At 48.9% G+C, this 15,097-nt stretch overlaps 1 long non-coding RNA gene across 3 annotated transcripts in view; it reads right to left on the bottom strand.

The window, feature by feature from the left end:
* Positions 1–15,097, bottom strand: part of LOC135261307 (uncharacterized) — an 88,745-nt gene that overhangs the window by 63,488 nt on the left and 10,160 nt on the right. The window contains exons 5-6 of one of the 3 annotated variants that reach the window (XR_010331878.1): positions 11,309–11,453; positions 8,703–8,875 (exon numbers count right to left, since the gene is read on the bottom strand). This is a non-coding gene — a long non-coding RNA (uncharacterized LOC135261307). Of the gene's footprint in view, positions 1–5,092; positions 5,221–8,702; positions 8,876–11,308; positions 11,454–15,097 lie in introns of those variants that run through there. The other 2 variants (XR_010331881.1, XR_010331891.1) reach the window with 2 other exon arrangements.

The following is a 15,097-nucleotide window of genomic DNA, read 5'->3' as shown; positions in this document are numbered from 1 at the left end:
TGTCTGTCTGCTCCAGGAACGTCTGTCTGTCTGCTCCAGGAACGTCTGTCTGTCTGTCTGCTCCAGGAACGTCTGTCTGTCTGCTCCGGGAACGTCTGTCTGTCTGCTCCAGGAACGTCTGTCTGTCTGCTCTGGGAACATCTGTCTGTCTGCTCCAGGAACGCTGGCTATCATATCCTGGGTGCTCACACAGAGCAGCCGTGATGATTTGAAAAGGTTTGTCTTAAGTTGCAGTGAATAACGATCAGATATAATCTGAAAAACTGTCAGTGTTTTTTTTTACCCTCCCTCCCTCCTCTCTTAGCTTTAAGTTCTTTTCAATTCTTATCAGTTCATTTTAAAGCTTCCCTTTCAGTCCGTCAAAGTGAGGGAAATAATTACTTTCTGTTCACTTTTCTCACATTTTTTTGGGGGGAAAAACTGGGACACTGCCTCGTTTGGCCATTTACATTTCAGGCATGCAGGAGATGCTCTTGTCCTCGGCCACTTACAGTACACAGATTACGCTCTTCAGATTCCAGCCAATCATACGGCAGGATGTGTTTACTAAAGCAAATCAGGTTTAGCACAGTACAATGGCTGTGCCCCTCTTAGGAATCAAACTTGCAAGCCCAGCTCTCTACCCATTATGCTACTGTTTGTCCTCAGCATATCTACTATTATATGTTTACTGTACAGTCTGCTGCATATTTGAATGTAACATAGCCTTGCTTTATTTTCAGTTGGCTAGCAAATATGTTTTTATTTGTTGCATTGATAAAAATGTCAACATTGTTAAGGCAATGAAGTAAACATGTTTCGGTAAAGAAAAAGAAACAAAAAAGTAATAATAAAATAATTTAATTATTATTAATTATCTTATTTTTTGGTTCATCAATCTAGCGCTTCAATCTAATGCGTTCAGGGCCATGTGCAGACCTACATAGCTTTGTGGACCGCAGTAGGGGGGCGTGGGTGACTGTGATAAACGTTTCTGTTTTCTGTGAAGGTATCCCCTCTTCCTTTAAGACCCCAGCCTATACCGCTGCTTTTCTGTCAGCGTGAGAGAGAACAGAGAGGACAGCCCTTACAAAGCTGAAGGGGAATCAGCCGCTGTCTGTTCTGTGCTCACAGACGACTCGACCGCTAATAAAAAAAAGAGTTATTTATGCAGAGTTACTTATATTTCCAGCCCTGCCATGCTCTCTACACATCTGAGCGCACTCCCATGATTCCTAGCTGTTGTATGACACTGGGCCCTGGCTGCTTGGCAGACCCTACTAATCTCAGCCCCACAGACACTTTTAAATTAGAGTGCAGTTACTGTGACCCGTATCAACTCAGTCAGAGAAGACTGGGCAGGGTGGGGGGGGGGTGCGGGATCGTGACTGGATTCGCCCGACAGTCTAGCTGGCCTTCAGGTCGCGGAGAGAAACGAACGCTGTGGTCTCCGCCATCACCGCCATCGCCGCCGCGCACTCCACCATCACCACACTCTCTACAACCGCCACGCAATCCACCATCACCGTGGTCTCCACCATCAGCATGCAATCCACCATCACAAGATCCGCCATCACCGCCACGCAATCCGCCATCGGCGCGGTCTCCACCATCGGCACGCGGATCGAGCCACGCGGCACGCTCTGCAGCCGCCGCACACGCGGGGAGCGGAGACACCGTCGCTGAGATTTCATTTCATTTCGTTTTTATTAAACCAAAACAAAACAAAAAACCCGGAGACTCGCCGTCTCAAACGCGTTTAGGCTCCGACAGCTTCCACATCAGATCAGAGGGAAGGATGGGTTTCACACAGAGAGAGAGAGAGAGAGAGAGAGAGGGAGAGAGAGAGAGAGAGACGGAGAGAGAGAGAGAGAGAGAGGGAGAGAGAGAGGGAGAGAGAGATGTCAGACAGGCCGAGCAGAGGGCTCTTTTATTTCCGCTGATCTGGCAGCTAACGCCCTCGTTACCGCCGGTTCCAGGACCCGGCAGGGCAGGATTGGGCAGGGCTGGGAGGGGTGGGGCTGGGTTTGGAGGGGCAGGGCAGGATTTGGCAGTGCTGGATTGGGCGGGGCTGGGTGGGGCAGGGCTGGGTTTGGAGGGGCAGGGCAGGATTGGGCAGGGCTGGGTGGGGCAGGGCTGGGTTTGGAGGGGCAGGGCAGGATGGGCGGGGTGGGTGGGCAGGGCTGGGTTTGGAGGGGCTGGACTGGGCGGGGCTGGATTGGGTTGAGCAGCGAGGCACGGGGCCTGTTCCCCAGCGATGTCAGCACAGCGTGTGATGCAATATTTACCCCCTCACAGCGGAAACAGGTGGAAAGGTCGCGTGTTGACTTTACCGCTCAGAAACAAGACAAATCACCTGCACTGCCGGCCATGACTGCAACGCTCTCTCTCTCTCCCTCCCTCTCTCTCTCTGCCTTTTCTCTTCACCCCTCTCTTGCCCTCCCCTCCTCTCTCCCTCCCTCCCTCTCTCTGCCTCTTCTCTCCTTCCTCTCTCCCTCACTCACTCTCTCCCTCTCCCCTCCCCTCTCCTTCAGTCTCCCACTCTCTCTCTCTGTACCTCTCATTCTCTCTGTCATGCTGTGCCGCTCCCTGAAGACCATCTCTTTCTGCATCACTTGCAGCGTTCTCTTTCTCTCTCTTTTTCTATTCTCTTTCTCCACACCTCTCATTACCTGCCTTCCTCTCTCTCCATCCCCCTCCCCCTTTCTCTCTTCTTACATCTTTCTGCCTGCTTCTCTTTCACTCCCCCCTCTACATCTGCCTCGTTCTCTCTCTCTCCACCTCCCTGCTTACCTTCCTCTTTAAATTCTCTCCCCCCTTTCTCTCACTTTCTCACCTCAGTCTGCCTCCCCCTCCTCTCTCTGTCCACCTCTCACTCTCTCTCTCCCTCCTCTCCCCCTCTCTTCCTCCTCTCTCTATCTCTCTCCCTCCCTCCCTCCCTCTCTCTCCCTCCTCCCTCTCACTGTCTCTCTCTCTAAGCAGAGGTGTGATTTGGGTGCTGGTGTGTGTGGGTAAGGTCTCCTCCTTGCAGTACTCAGAGGATCAGAGTGAAGCTCACGCAGGGAGAAGGCCCCCATCTTACAGCATCACCACAGACCCCTGGTTACAGCAGCCTGCCAGGTCCCCAAACCCGAGCACACCCCCCCCCCCAAATCATGCCATGAACCCCCCCAAACATGCACCCCCCCCCCCAAATCATGACGTGAACCCCCACCCCCTGCCCAAACATGCCCTGCACCCCTCCCCCCTAAAACACGCCCTGAAAACCCCCCAAACACCCACCCTGCACCCCCACCCCCCAAAAAAACCTGCTCCCCCAAACGAACCCTAATCCCTCTAAACACACACCTGCACCCCCCTGTCTCCAAGTGATTTCTGCTTAACCATAAGAGGGTGTCTGAGAATGGCCACCTCACCTGGGAAAATGCAGCCCTTCCAATCACAGGGCTTCAAACGTCAGGTGAGACGGAACTGAGGAACCGGGAAAGGGCAACAAAGTGCCCTCACCTGCATGACGGCCTTCTCAGGTAACACCACAGCGGCACCCCCACAGCGGAACGCTACAACGCGATCACGTTCCATTCCTGTTCCTGTGAGCGCGGTTTATTAACTCCACCAAGCTGCTCGAATGTTTACATTGCGGCAGTCGACAGTATTTGAACACAAACTCAAGGCGTAGCCAGCCATTGCTACGCGAGGGTGTTATTTTGACTGTAAACGTACGGTAACTGTTCAGGATTAACCGCAGCGAGGTAAAGAACGCCCCTTTCAGTGAAATGGTACACAATGCCCTGCAGGTCTTTGGAATAAAACAGAACGCTAAAATGAAAAAAAAAAAAAAAAACATTTCTGTAGACCCGGGGGCCATTGACACAGTGCTGGAGAGGGATGAGTTGCCGATTATTAAAAACAAAAAGCATAATGGCAGATGACAGGTCCTGTGTTTCGGGACGAGGCCAGGCCTGAGGGTGGAACTGTGACTGGGTTACTGAATTAAACACGGATGAATCACGCTTATTTTAAACTCAAAATTCATACGGTTACATGACAAATGCAGGCGTTTGAGATCACGGGCCAGGAAGAATTCAGTGAAGGCTTCAGTGAAGATATTTGCGATGGTTGTTTTTTTTTTCCCCTCTTAAAAAGTTTTAATTGTTGTGGTTGTGGTTGCTGTTGTTTGGTGTGACTGGAACTGTGAGGATTAAAGCTCAGATCTGGAAAGCGTTTGAGGCGGAAGGCGGTTTCGTGGAGTGTAATCAGAGAGGAGCTCTTTAAATCATAGAGGCGAGCTGATTCATAAATGCACATCGTCGACCTGCAGAGGAGACCGTGGGAGGGGGTCCTAAAGCACTGACTGAAAGTGCCGAAACCGAAACAGAATTTAAAACAGAACATTTAAAAATCGGAGCAGAACATTTGAGTGATAATACCTGAGACCTGAATTTACATTCTGTTTTAACAGGTTGCGTTATGTAATTCCCATCCCAAAATAAATATAATGATTCTCCCCTTTCGTCCGCTGTAATACTGCGTGGATGTTACCATTAGTTTTCCCTCAAACCCTGGAGGTGAAGATCCAGAAGGTTTCTGTAGTGTGCAGGAACATGCAGGTCAGCTATAGGGCAGGAGCACGATGGCTAATCTCACCTGACCGGCTCGCAGCACAAACTGATTGAGGCGCTTGGTCTTGTAAAGCTAAAAAATAAATAAATAAGTAAAATCCACTCAAAAAAGGAGAAGAAAACGAAAGGAAAAGACAAGCGAAAGGCGAGCCGATGTTCTTAAGCTGTCAGCCGTCAGCCAGGTAATTTATTTTATCTGCTCCATCAGCGCAGGTGAGCGTAGGAGCCCTGAGCCCGCAGGTAAAAACACCTGTCAGCACACTTAAGCCCCAGTGCCGCTAACGCTCAGAGCTTCAGACGCACAGATACCATCTCCCCCCATCACCCCTCGCACCCATCCCCACCCCAGCCTCTCCGCACAGATACCATCTCCCGGCCTGAGCAGGCCTCTCCACCGTGGGCAACTCCCCCCCCCGTCACCCCCCCCCATCCCCCCCCTCCCATCACTCCCCCCCCCCCCTCCCCCATCACCCTGCCCCATCACCCCCCCTACCCCTCTCACTTCCATGATTGAACCAGCAGATGACTCATCTGCTGAGGGGACCTTATCTGGAAGTTTTTGCGAAACGAGCCCGTGTCTCTCCACCAGAGATTCCAGGCTGAAGCCGCAGCTGGAGTGCTGAACATCCCGGGATCTTTTATTCATTTACTGCTTTTTATTTTACCCTCCGGATATGTCAAATATCATAATTAGCGTGAATAGCGGCTATGCCTTTCATTGCATGTACATTTGTGTTTCACTTTTTTTCGTTTTTTTTTGAGTGAGGAAAATCACATCAGATTTCGTGCAAACAAAGACCATCTTTTTAGCACGTTAAACGTCACACCTGCAATTCTGAAAGATCGACATTCACCATTCGCTTTAAGCTCCAGACGGTATTAGCTGTGCACTTCAGTTTTTGCATATGGAGGGTGGGGTGGAGTGTGGGCGGGAGAGTGTGGGGGGGGTGATGTGGGGTGAAGTGAAGGAGGACTGGGGGGGGAGTTAATGCAGAAATCATATTTTCCCCTGTTCCTTCACGACTCCCCATAATGATAAACTGTCAGGTCCTTTAAGAAAAAATAAAAACAAAAATGAGGAGTTCATTATGCAGCTGAGCTCCAGTGCGCAGAACAAACACCATATTAATGTGCTGCCTAATGGATACAAAGCAGCACGACAGCCATCAGGGCATGAGAGGGAGAACACGCAGCCGCCTGAAAAGGAGAAATAAGAAAATATAAAACCATCTTCTTCAGCGTCAGCTCAGATGGAAATGTGGGAAAACAGACTTGAAGTGCATTAAAGAGAACAGTCAGCCTCAGCACGTCTCCAGCGCAGTCACCCTCAGCATGTCTCCAGCTCAGTCAGCCTCAGCACGTCTCCAGCACAGTCAGCCTCAGCACGTCTCCAGCACAGTCAGCCTCAGCACGTCTCCAGCACAGTCAGCCTCAGCATGTCTCCAGCTCAGTCAGCCTCAGCACGTCTCCAGCACAGTCAGCCTCAGCACGTCTCCAGCACAGTCAGCCTCAGCACGTCTCCAGCACAGTCAGCCTCAGCACGTCTCCAGCACAGTCAGCCTCAGCATGTCTCCAGCTCAGTCAGCCTCAGCACGTCTCCAGCTCAGTCAGCCTCAGTCTCCAGCTCAGTCAGCCTCAGCACGTCTCCAGCTCAGTCAGCCTCAGCACGTCTCCAGCTCAGTCAGTCAGCCTCAGTCTCCAGCTCAGTCAGCCTCAGTCTCCAGCTCAGTCAGCCTCAGCACATCTCCAGCTCAGTCAGCCTCAGTCTCCAGCTCAGTCAGCCTCAGTCTCCAGCTCAGTCAGCCTCAGTCTCCAGCTCAGTCAGCCTCAGTCTCCAGCTCAGTCAGCCTCAGCATGTCTCCAGCTCAGTCAGCCTCAGTCTCCAGCTCAGTCAGTCACCCTCAGTCTCCAGCACAGTCAGCCTCAGTCTCCAGCTCAGTCAGCCTCAGTCTCCAGCTCAGTCAGCCTCAGCACGTCTCCAGCTCAGTCAGTCAGCCTCAGTCTCCAGCTCAGTCAGCCTCAGCAGGTCTCCATTATAGTCAGTCAGCCTCAGCAGGAGGGAGAATGGAAGTGAGAGAAAGAGAAAGGGGGCAGAGCGGGAGAGAGAGAGGAGATGGGAGAAAAGGAGAGACGGAAGATGAGAGAGAGGAGGGAAAGAAAGGGAGAGAGGGAACAAGAGGAGGAGAAACAGTGGGGAGAAAGAAGCATACAGAAGGAGAGGGGGAGAAAGAGAGAATGGGGAGAGAGGGTGGGGGATGGGGAAAGTGATAGGAAGGAAAGAAAAAGAAAGACAGAAGAGGGGTAAGACTGAGAAAGAAACAGATGAAGAGAGAGTGGAAGAGAAAAAAAGACAGAGAGAGGTAGAGAGACTGGCAGAGGGAAAGAGAGAGCAGAAGGAGAGAGAGAATGAGAGATAGAGACAGAAGAAGAAGAGAGAGAGTATTCCCAGAGGCGACGTGGAGAGTGAATGATGGTGTGTGTGCTTTGGTCTGGAACTCCATTAAGGATTAAACATCATTAAGACTTTTAGATGGGCTTCCTACTGGACATACTCCAAGTTTTTTTTTCTCTTCCTGTATTTAATTTATTTAAACCCATTGATTGACCTATTGATTGAAGTGCTCTACATTAAATAAAGCCTCTCCCCGCTTCCCCGAAGAACGAGGTTCCCTTCTGTTCCGAAAACGGGCTACAGCTATCCTTTTCACTTCGCCCGACTCCCTCTAAGATCACCGTCTGTCAGGAAGAAAAAAGGGCTCTAAATACTAAAATACTTTAATCTCTGTCCTACAAGAGCCTCCCGGAGCTCAGGCAAGCCACGCTAGCTCCACGGGGCTAACGTTAATTTGATCTGCGCGGAACCGCTTTTTTAAAATTGGCTCGTGAGTTAAGACCCCGAGGATTCCTGTGGCCTGCAAAAGCCTGCTTTGTCTGTCTGCATCGGGCTCCGCGAAAAACAAGAGAACGAACGATCTGCTATAAACGAGGCAGGTCCCGGAGACGCCCTCACCCACCCCCACCCCCCAACCAACCCCTGAAACGCATCACAAGGAGCTGAGAAATGGCCCATTACAGGCATTCAGCAGACGCTCTTACCCAGAGCCTTACTTACAAAACTTTTTATACAGCATTTACACCGTGTCCAGTTATACAGCTGGATATATACTGAAGCAATGTAGGTTAAGTAAATTGCTCAAGGGTACGATGACAGTGTCCCACCCGTGACCTTTAAGTTACAAGACCAGCTCCTTACCCATTATACTACATTGCCGTCCAAAGATGTCGACACATATGTGCTATGACTGAGTATCTGTCAAGACTATCCGTGAGTGCGTAACAGTTCTAATGTGAGATTTGGGCTATTGCTACTCTGCAAAAAAAAAAAACAAGAGATATGATTGGCCTGCTGAGCTGAGGACCACGATCCCCAGCTGGGGGAACCAATCACACTCTCGCTGTGACTGTAGTGGACATTTACATGTTAATTTGCAACTTGACCTCAACTAAACGTGAAGTAGCCAATTGAGTTAATTAGTGAATCAAATTACAGTGCCACCTGTAGTTTCATGGTATAGCTAAAATTAAATGATGCTTGATTTGAAAAAGATAAGCCCCGGTAATTAGCTTTCTACTGGGACCAAATAAAATGTGTTTATCCCACAGAAGACATTGCAGGCCCCTGTATCCGTAACTCTCCTGGAATTATATTTAGCGCATTGCTAACAAGAAAAAATAATAGACTAAATACATAAATTTGTTGCTTGTCTATCTTTAATTTTACAATTAAATAATAAAAAAACATTGAATGTATTAGACTATCCACAGTTGCAATGCTATGTTTTCATAGGAAAAGAAAAAAAAAAAAGAGATTAATTTCAATGAAATGCACATTCATCAAATAGGAAACAGGGCCTTTTGATAGATTATTATTCTTTAATCTTTCTGCATTGCTGCGGTTTGTCACGCACAGATAATAAAAATTCATCAACTAATGCGATGAATTTGGCGGTTTTGATTATATTCTGCCTGCTCATCTCTCCAAAGGCCTCACCACCCCCACCCCCCCCCCACACCCCCCGCCCCCCCCTCCCTCATTCTCACCTTCCGAAATGCGTTCAGAAGCAGGAAATCGGGACGCCGTCGCCAGGTTTTTGAAATTCAGAACAGCGAGCCGGCGCTTTGAAAGGTACCGCCTGTCTCAGTCACCGGCGACAGCGCCGCGGAGATTTGGGCTGTCGGATGTGTCCTTCCCTCCTCCTCAAGCCTCATCCAGCCTAAAGAAAACAGAACACTTGACACATTTTAAAATGACTTTCGGCTACGCCAGCTCACGCTGTGCACGCGCTATGCAATATGCATTATTTATAATTAAGTTGTCTCCTTAAGAAATATGCCAGGTAGTAATGATTTAACTAGCTGCAGTCACTGCAGTCATTTCTCTTGCATGTTCCCAGCTAACGTTTAAACTGAACAGAGCTCAATAAAGCAGTTTTCTTTCTTTATAAATATAATCCTGGGATACCTTTTCTTATTTATTTATTTACTTACTGACTGACTCACTTTATTCATTGACTTAAAGTTAAAAGTCACAGTCTTCTTAACATCAAGATTTACCCAGAATATTTTATGTTGCCTGTTTTTTTCAAAATATAAATATCTATTTATATGCTTTTACAATTTTGAAAGTACAGTGTAAAAGGAAGAGAATATTTCCTGGCGATGCGGCTGAGACACACGCAAACGCTGAACCCGATCGGCGTAGCGTGGAACTGATGCACTGTGAATCGCCTCCTGTTCACCCCGCAGAACACCCCAGCCCATCACTGTCAGGCCTCGTGCTGTCTGTAGGCCTGAATTATTTATGCAACACGGAGTAGAAAGCAAACAACACAATGTGAAATACTGACACGTTCGGAACAGCATGTGCATGTTTTAAATTCTTTTAAAAAGACCTGGCTATAGGCCCCAGCATTAGCACTATTGGTTTTTTATGATTAATATCTCAGATTATGGATTGATTAAATTATTTTTACTGGCCGCTTCTCAGTGGATTTTCACAGAGCTCACCAACCTTCAGCTGCACCCCCTGCATCTCCCCAGGTACAGATGTAACCTTCCTACAGGTGGAACAGGCTCTGGCACAACCTTCCCACAGGTGGAACAGGCTCTGGCACAACTTTCCTACAGGTGGAACAGGCTCAAGCACAACCTTCCTACAGGTGGAACAGGCTCTGGCACAACTTTCCTACAGGTGGAACAGGCTCAAGCACAACCTTCCTACAGGTGGAACAGGCTCAAGCACAACCTTCCTACAGGTGGAACAGGCTCTGGCACAACTTTCCTACAGGTGGAACAGGCTCTGGCACAACTTTCCTACAGGTGGAACAGGCTCAAGCACAACCTTCCTACAGGCGGAACAGGCTCTGGCACAACCTTCCTACAGGTGGAACAGGCTCAAGCACAACCTTCCTACAGGTGGAACAGGCTTGATCACAACCTTCCTACAGGTGGAACAGGCTCAAGCACAAACGTCCTACAGGTGGAACAGACTCAAGCACAACCTTCCTACAGGTGGAACAGGCTCGAGCACAACCTTCCACAGGCGGAACAGACTCAAGCACAACCTTCCTACAGGTGGAACAGGCTCTGGCACAACCTTCCTACAGGCGGAACAGGCTCTGGCACAACCTTCCTACAGGTAGAACAGGCTCAAGCACAACCTTCCTACAGGTAGAATAGACTCAAGCACAACCTTCCTACAGGTGGAACAGGCTTGATCACAACCTTCCTACAGGTGGAACAGGCTCTGGCACAACCTTCCTACAGGTAGAATAGACTCAAGCACAACCTTCCTACAGGTGGAACAGGCTTGATCACAACCTTCCTACAGGTGGAACAGGCTCTGGCACAACCTTCCTACAGGTGGAACAGGCTCTGGCACAACCTTCCTACAGGTGGAACAGGCTCAAGCACAACCTTCCTACAGGTGGAACAGACTCAAGCACAACCTTCCTACAGGCGGAACAGGCTCTGGCACAACCTTCCTACAGGTGGAACAGGCTCAAGCACAACCTTCCTACAGGTGGAACAGGCTCAAGCACAACCTTCCTACAGGTGGAACAGGCTCAAGCACAACCTTCCTACAGGCGGAACAGACTCAAGCACAACCTTCCTACAGGTGGAACAGGCTCAAGCACAACCTTCCTACAGGTGGAACAGGCTCTGGCACAACCTTCCTACAGGTGGAACAGACTCAAGCACACAACCTTCCTACAGGCGGAACAGACTCAAGCACAGCTCACAGCAGTAATTACAGTGCTGAAGCCATCCCACAATTCCCTCTGTTTGAGTACAGCAGACAAGCGCGCCATTCTTCTGTGTATCACTCTGTTATTCAGGACTGACAATCCTTCTCCTAATTATTATCATCTGTCTGTTCCCATTGGGAAATTCTCACTGTGTGGTGGATTATCTTGTAACACTGGCAAACGGCGCAGTACACAGAAAATATGGATTTAGAACCATGGCACACGGAACGGCACGGAACCAATAAATCAATAAATAACACCCGCGCATCGGCCGCGAGATCTGCCACGATGGCGCGCTCGCGACAAGCGACTTGTAATCGGACTGCACGCTGCTGTCGCGCCGGCGCCACGTTTGTGTTTATTTATTTACGGAACCTCGGCTGCGGAATTACAGCTTACAGTTTACAAAATGGCAGCCGGAGAGAAACCGGGGGGGGCGGAGTCCGCGCCCGTCGCGGCTCGCATTAGCATACGCTAGCGTGGCTCCCTGTCTGCGCAGACTGAACGCACCCTTCGATCCCGACTCTGCGAAAAAGCCTGTAAACTGACGCAGGGAAAAGTCTGTAAACACCGTATTTTGTGAATGGCGTGAACTCTGCTCGTGCTCCGTTTAAAAAAAACAGAACAGAGCCAGAACAGACCCGTGCAGCTTTGCAGATTAGCTTCACTGCTGGAAGAAAAACAGAGCCATGTACACAGGCACAGGCACACAAAGACATCCAGCACGCACGCACGCACACACCACACACCACACACATGCAGACACCTGCACACACCACACACACATGCAAGTACACGCACATGCACACGAAGACATGCCGCCCGCACACACAGAGACACGCACGCGCACACACCACACACACACACACACACACACACACACAGCAGCAGTCAGCGCCTGTTTTGGGGCCTGCATCATGTCATCCTCAGAAACATAAAGAAGTAAACAGACTGATGGAGCAGGAGAAGGCCGCATGTGAAATGCAGGCATGCGGAGAGGAGCACAGTCTGCAGCCTCACCCCCTCTCCTCCTGACGCTCGCAGCTAGGGTGCAGCCAGGCCGACGCTAGGTGAAACAAATGTGCGTTTCCTGTTCTCATTCAAATTTTCAGCAGCTTTACGGATAAAGAGAAAAGAGACCCTGCACTTCCTCTCACACATGTGCAGGGGGGGGGTGGGGGGCGCCTGGGGTTCGTTTAATGTGGGGGCTTCTCTGAGCTTAACGTCACCTGGCACGCACGTTTTAGTGACTCAAACGCGTTTACAGAGACCGTGGAAAAAGCCCATCGCCATCATCACGTGAGTGAGAAACACGCATCACGTGGATTTATTTATTTTTTTCCTCTCTCATCGATTCATCAGAGAAAACACGGTGTAAAATACAAAAATGGTAAAAAAAAGAAATTAATAAATAAATTTTTTTAAATCCCATCCCAAATTTTTACTCGAAAGATGAATACAGATCGCTGATTGATGTTTAAAGAAATGACCCAAAACAGGCTGGGTAAAAAAAATGGGGGGGGGGGGGGGGGATTGGGGGTGTAATATCATTTAGGCTGAAAATGAACAAACTGCAGCCCCTCACACCAGCACAGAAGCACAGGTTTTTTTTTTGGGGGGGGGGGGGGGTGTGTGGAATTTTCAACGACAGAGCGATGTCCCTCAGGGTTCTGTTGCATAAATTAAAGGGGTGGGGGGGAGGGGGGGTAGCGGGCAGGAGATAGAACAAAAAACAATCAATATGCAACAGAATTATTTAACAGTTCCAATCAATACAGAGTTAATCATTTGAGATTGGAAACGGCAGTCGTGAGGGGGGGTGAATGGAGGAGTGGGGTGGTGGTGGTGTAGGGGGGGGGGGGTAATGCTAATGTAAATGACTTCAGCATGGACTGCACTGTCTTGTCCTTGCCCAGGAGTGTCACACTCCAGTCCTGGATGCATGGCTACTGTGCTGTAGTTTTTCTTTTGTCCTTTCAATCAGCAGCCAATCACACCCCCCCCCCCCCCCCAAACCACCCGCCATCCCAGAGTTCAATGCAGTAATGTACAGATGGCGGTCTCATAATCATCATCGCTAACAACAAACACGCAGTAGCGCAGAGGTGCAGCTCTGCTACTTTCATGCTCTGTGACTCGGAAGCACGCACACACACACACACACACACTTATTGATTTTTCTTTTTCTTTTCCCAGGCCGGTCAGGCTGAGTCCTGTACAATTAAAGTGCTGAAACAAAATCTCGGGCAGCGCGCGACTCGTGTTTAACAACAGTGAGCCTTTTATGACAACGCCGGTCGGCTTGATTAAGTTTTCAACTAACAACTGACAAAAGGGAAAATCGATACACAATTTTGGGCCCTGGTTTTAGAGCGGCACTGGTCAATACCGCGGAGGCCGTGAAATGATTGCGAAGGCCCAGGGGGGGGCCAGGGTAAAGGGATTAGCTCACAACTGCCCTCAGACTCCACTCTCCTGTGATTGCCACTGAATATAAACTAAGAGCAGGTGCTGGGGGGGGGGGGTTCAACAAGTTATTTGGGGCTGGACCTCTTGTCAAATTAAATGAGTGACAATGAGATGTGCCCAGCCCCCCCCCCCTCTCTGAGAGATGAAGGTTTGCTTTTCATCACTGCCAAATAAAATGAAATTCTTTTTTTTTTTTTGTCGTCGTTGTCGCACATTATTAACTTTCCCCATAGAAATGGGATCAGCAAATTGATTCACTTACATTCTGAGTGCGTGTGAATCGGATATTGGTCGATATTCTCAACCAGTGTTCTCAGCATGCGAGTGTGGTCATTGATTATTATGAAGCTAAGCTGTATCCACACCCTTGTAAGCTTTTGCAAAGTATTGCTCACAAATAAACTTTGACCTGCTTCTTAAGACAGTTTTCATTGAAGTGGACTTTTTTATTTATTTTATTTTAATTTATTATTTATTTTGCTGAGGGGGAAAGCTTGCAATATACGGTCCCGTGCGTCTGTCGGTAAGTAGACAAACGATCGCCAGCCAATCGGTTCTCTTGAGACTGGCAGAGATTTAAACCGAGGACAGGCAGTATTTCAAACACACGTGTGCGCGTTATGTATTTAGATGTGTGAATTGCAATACAGTTTGCTGTTTTTTGGGGGGAGGTATGGTTTGTAGCACATTGATACAAAATTGCCAAATAGCTCCAAAATAACAAGGGTAAATAAAAAATAAAAAATATTTTTTTATTATATATTTCCCATCCCTCTTTACATTACATTACATTACAGGCATTTGGCAGACGCTCTTATCCAGAGCGACGTACAACAAAGTGTATAACCATAACCAGGAACAAGTACGACGAAACCCCTAGAGAGAAGTACCGGTTCAAGTGCAGGGAACAACCGCATAGTTCAACTTGGACCCTGAAGGTTAAACTGATTAACACTAACAACGAGAACTTTATCGTTCTCTTTATAGGAGACCAACTCGATTCAGCAGGAGAAACTGTCAGAAATGTGTCGCTGCAGAAGTGACTAACCACTAGCGGGAGGGGTGAGGGGGTTCCTCTTCTGGCAGAATTTAGCGGGGCCTTTGCGTAGAATTCGCGTGATCCGAGCGGTCCATTGTTTTTGCCAAAAAAAAAAAAAGGCACCTCGCTCTCGCAACAGATTATCAGTTTACGTTTTTAAAAAAAAAAAAAAACAGCATCAGTAACGCACTTGCTGGCGAATTCCTCTCCCCGCTGTCACGCGGTCTCCGTTCTCCCCCCTCCCCACCCCCACCCCCCGCGCCCGCCTTCGCGAACGGCTCGATGAGGTACCGCGCCGTCACGCGAGAGACAATCACTTACCAATGACTGATTGCTATTCTCCCCGGACAGTTCAATAACTCCAAGGTTAATAGCGTTATTCATTTTGGATTAAATCCTTTTCTATCAAAAAACGGGGCATTAATTGGTAGCTTAATAAAGGCATTTAAAAGCTATTGTTAGCTGATCTATGGTACTCTTTTGTTCTGGTACAAAAGGTGCCCGATTCGGCACGAGGCGTAATTCTTCTGAAATTGTTACCTTTATTGTTCTTCCCGGGTGCGAGGCAGTGCGAAGGGGAGGCTCGGGCAGCGGCCAATAGAAATGGAAGCTACTGATGGGTTTTTTCTTTTTTTTGGGGGGGGGGGGGGGGGGGGGAGAAAGCACCATCCTTAGTGAAG

The sequence above is a fragment of the Anguilla rostrata genome, chromosome 1 (assembly GCF_018555375.3).
Source record: "Anguilla rostrata isolate EN2019 chromosome 1, ASM1855537v3, whole genome shotgun sequence".
Lineage (NCBI taxonomy): Eukaryota > Metazoa > Chordata > Actinopteri > Anguilliformes > Anguillidae > Anguilla > Anguilla rostrata.
The sequence above is the reverse complement of the archived record's forward strand: the minus strand, read 5'-3'. Positions and strand labels throughout refer to the sequence as shown.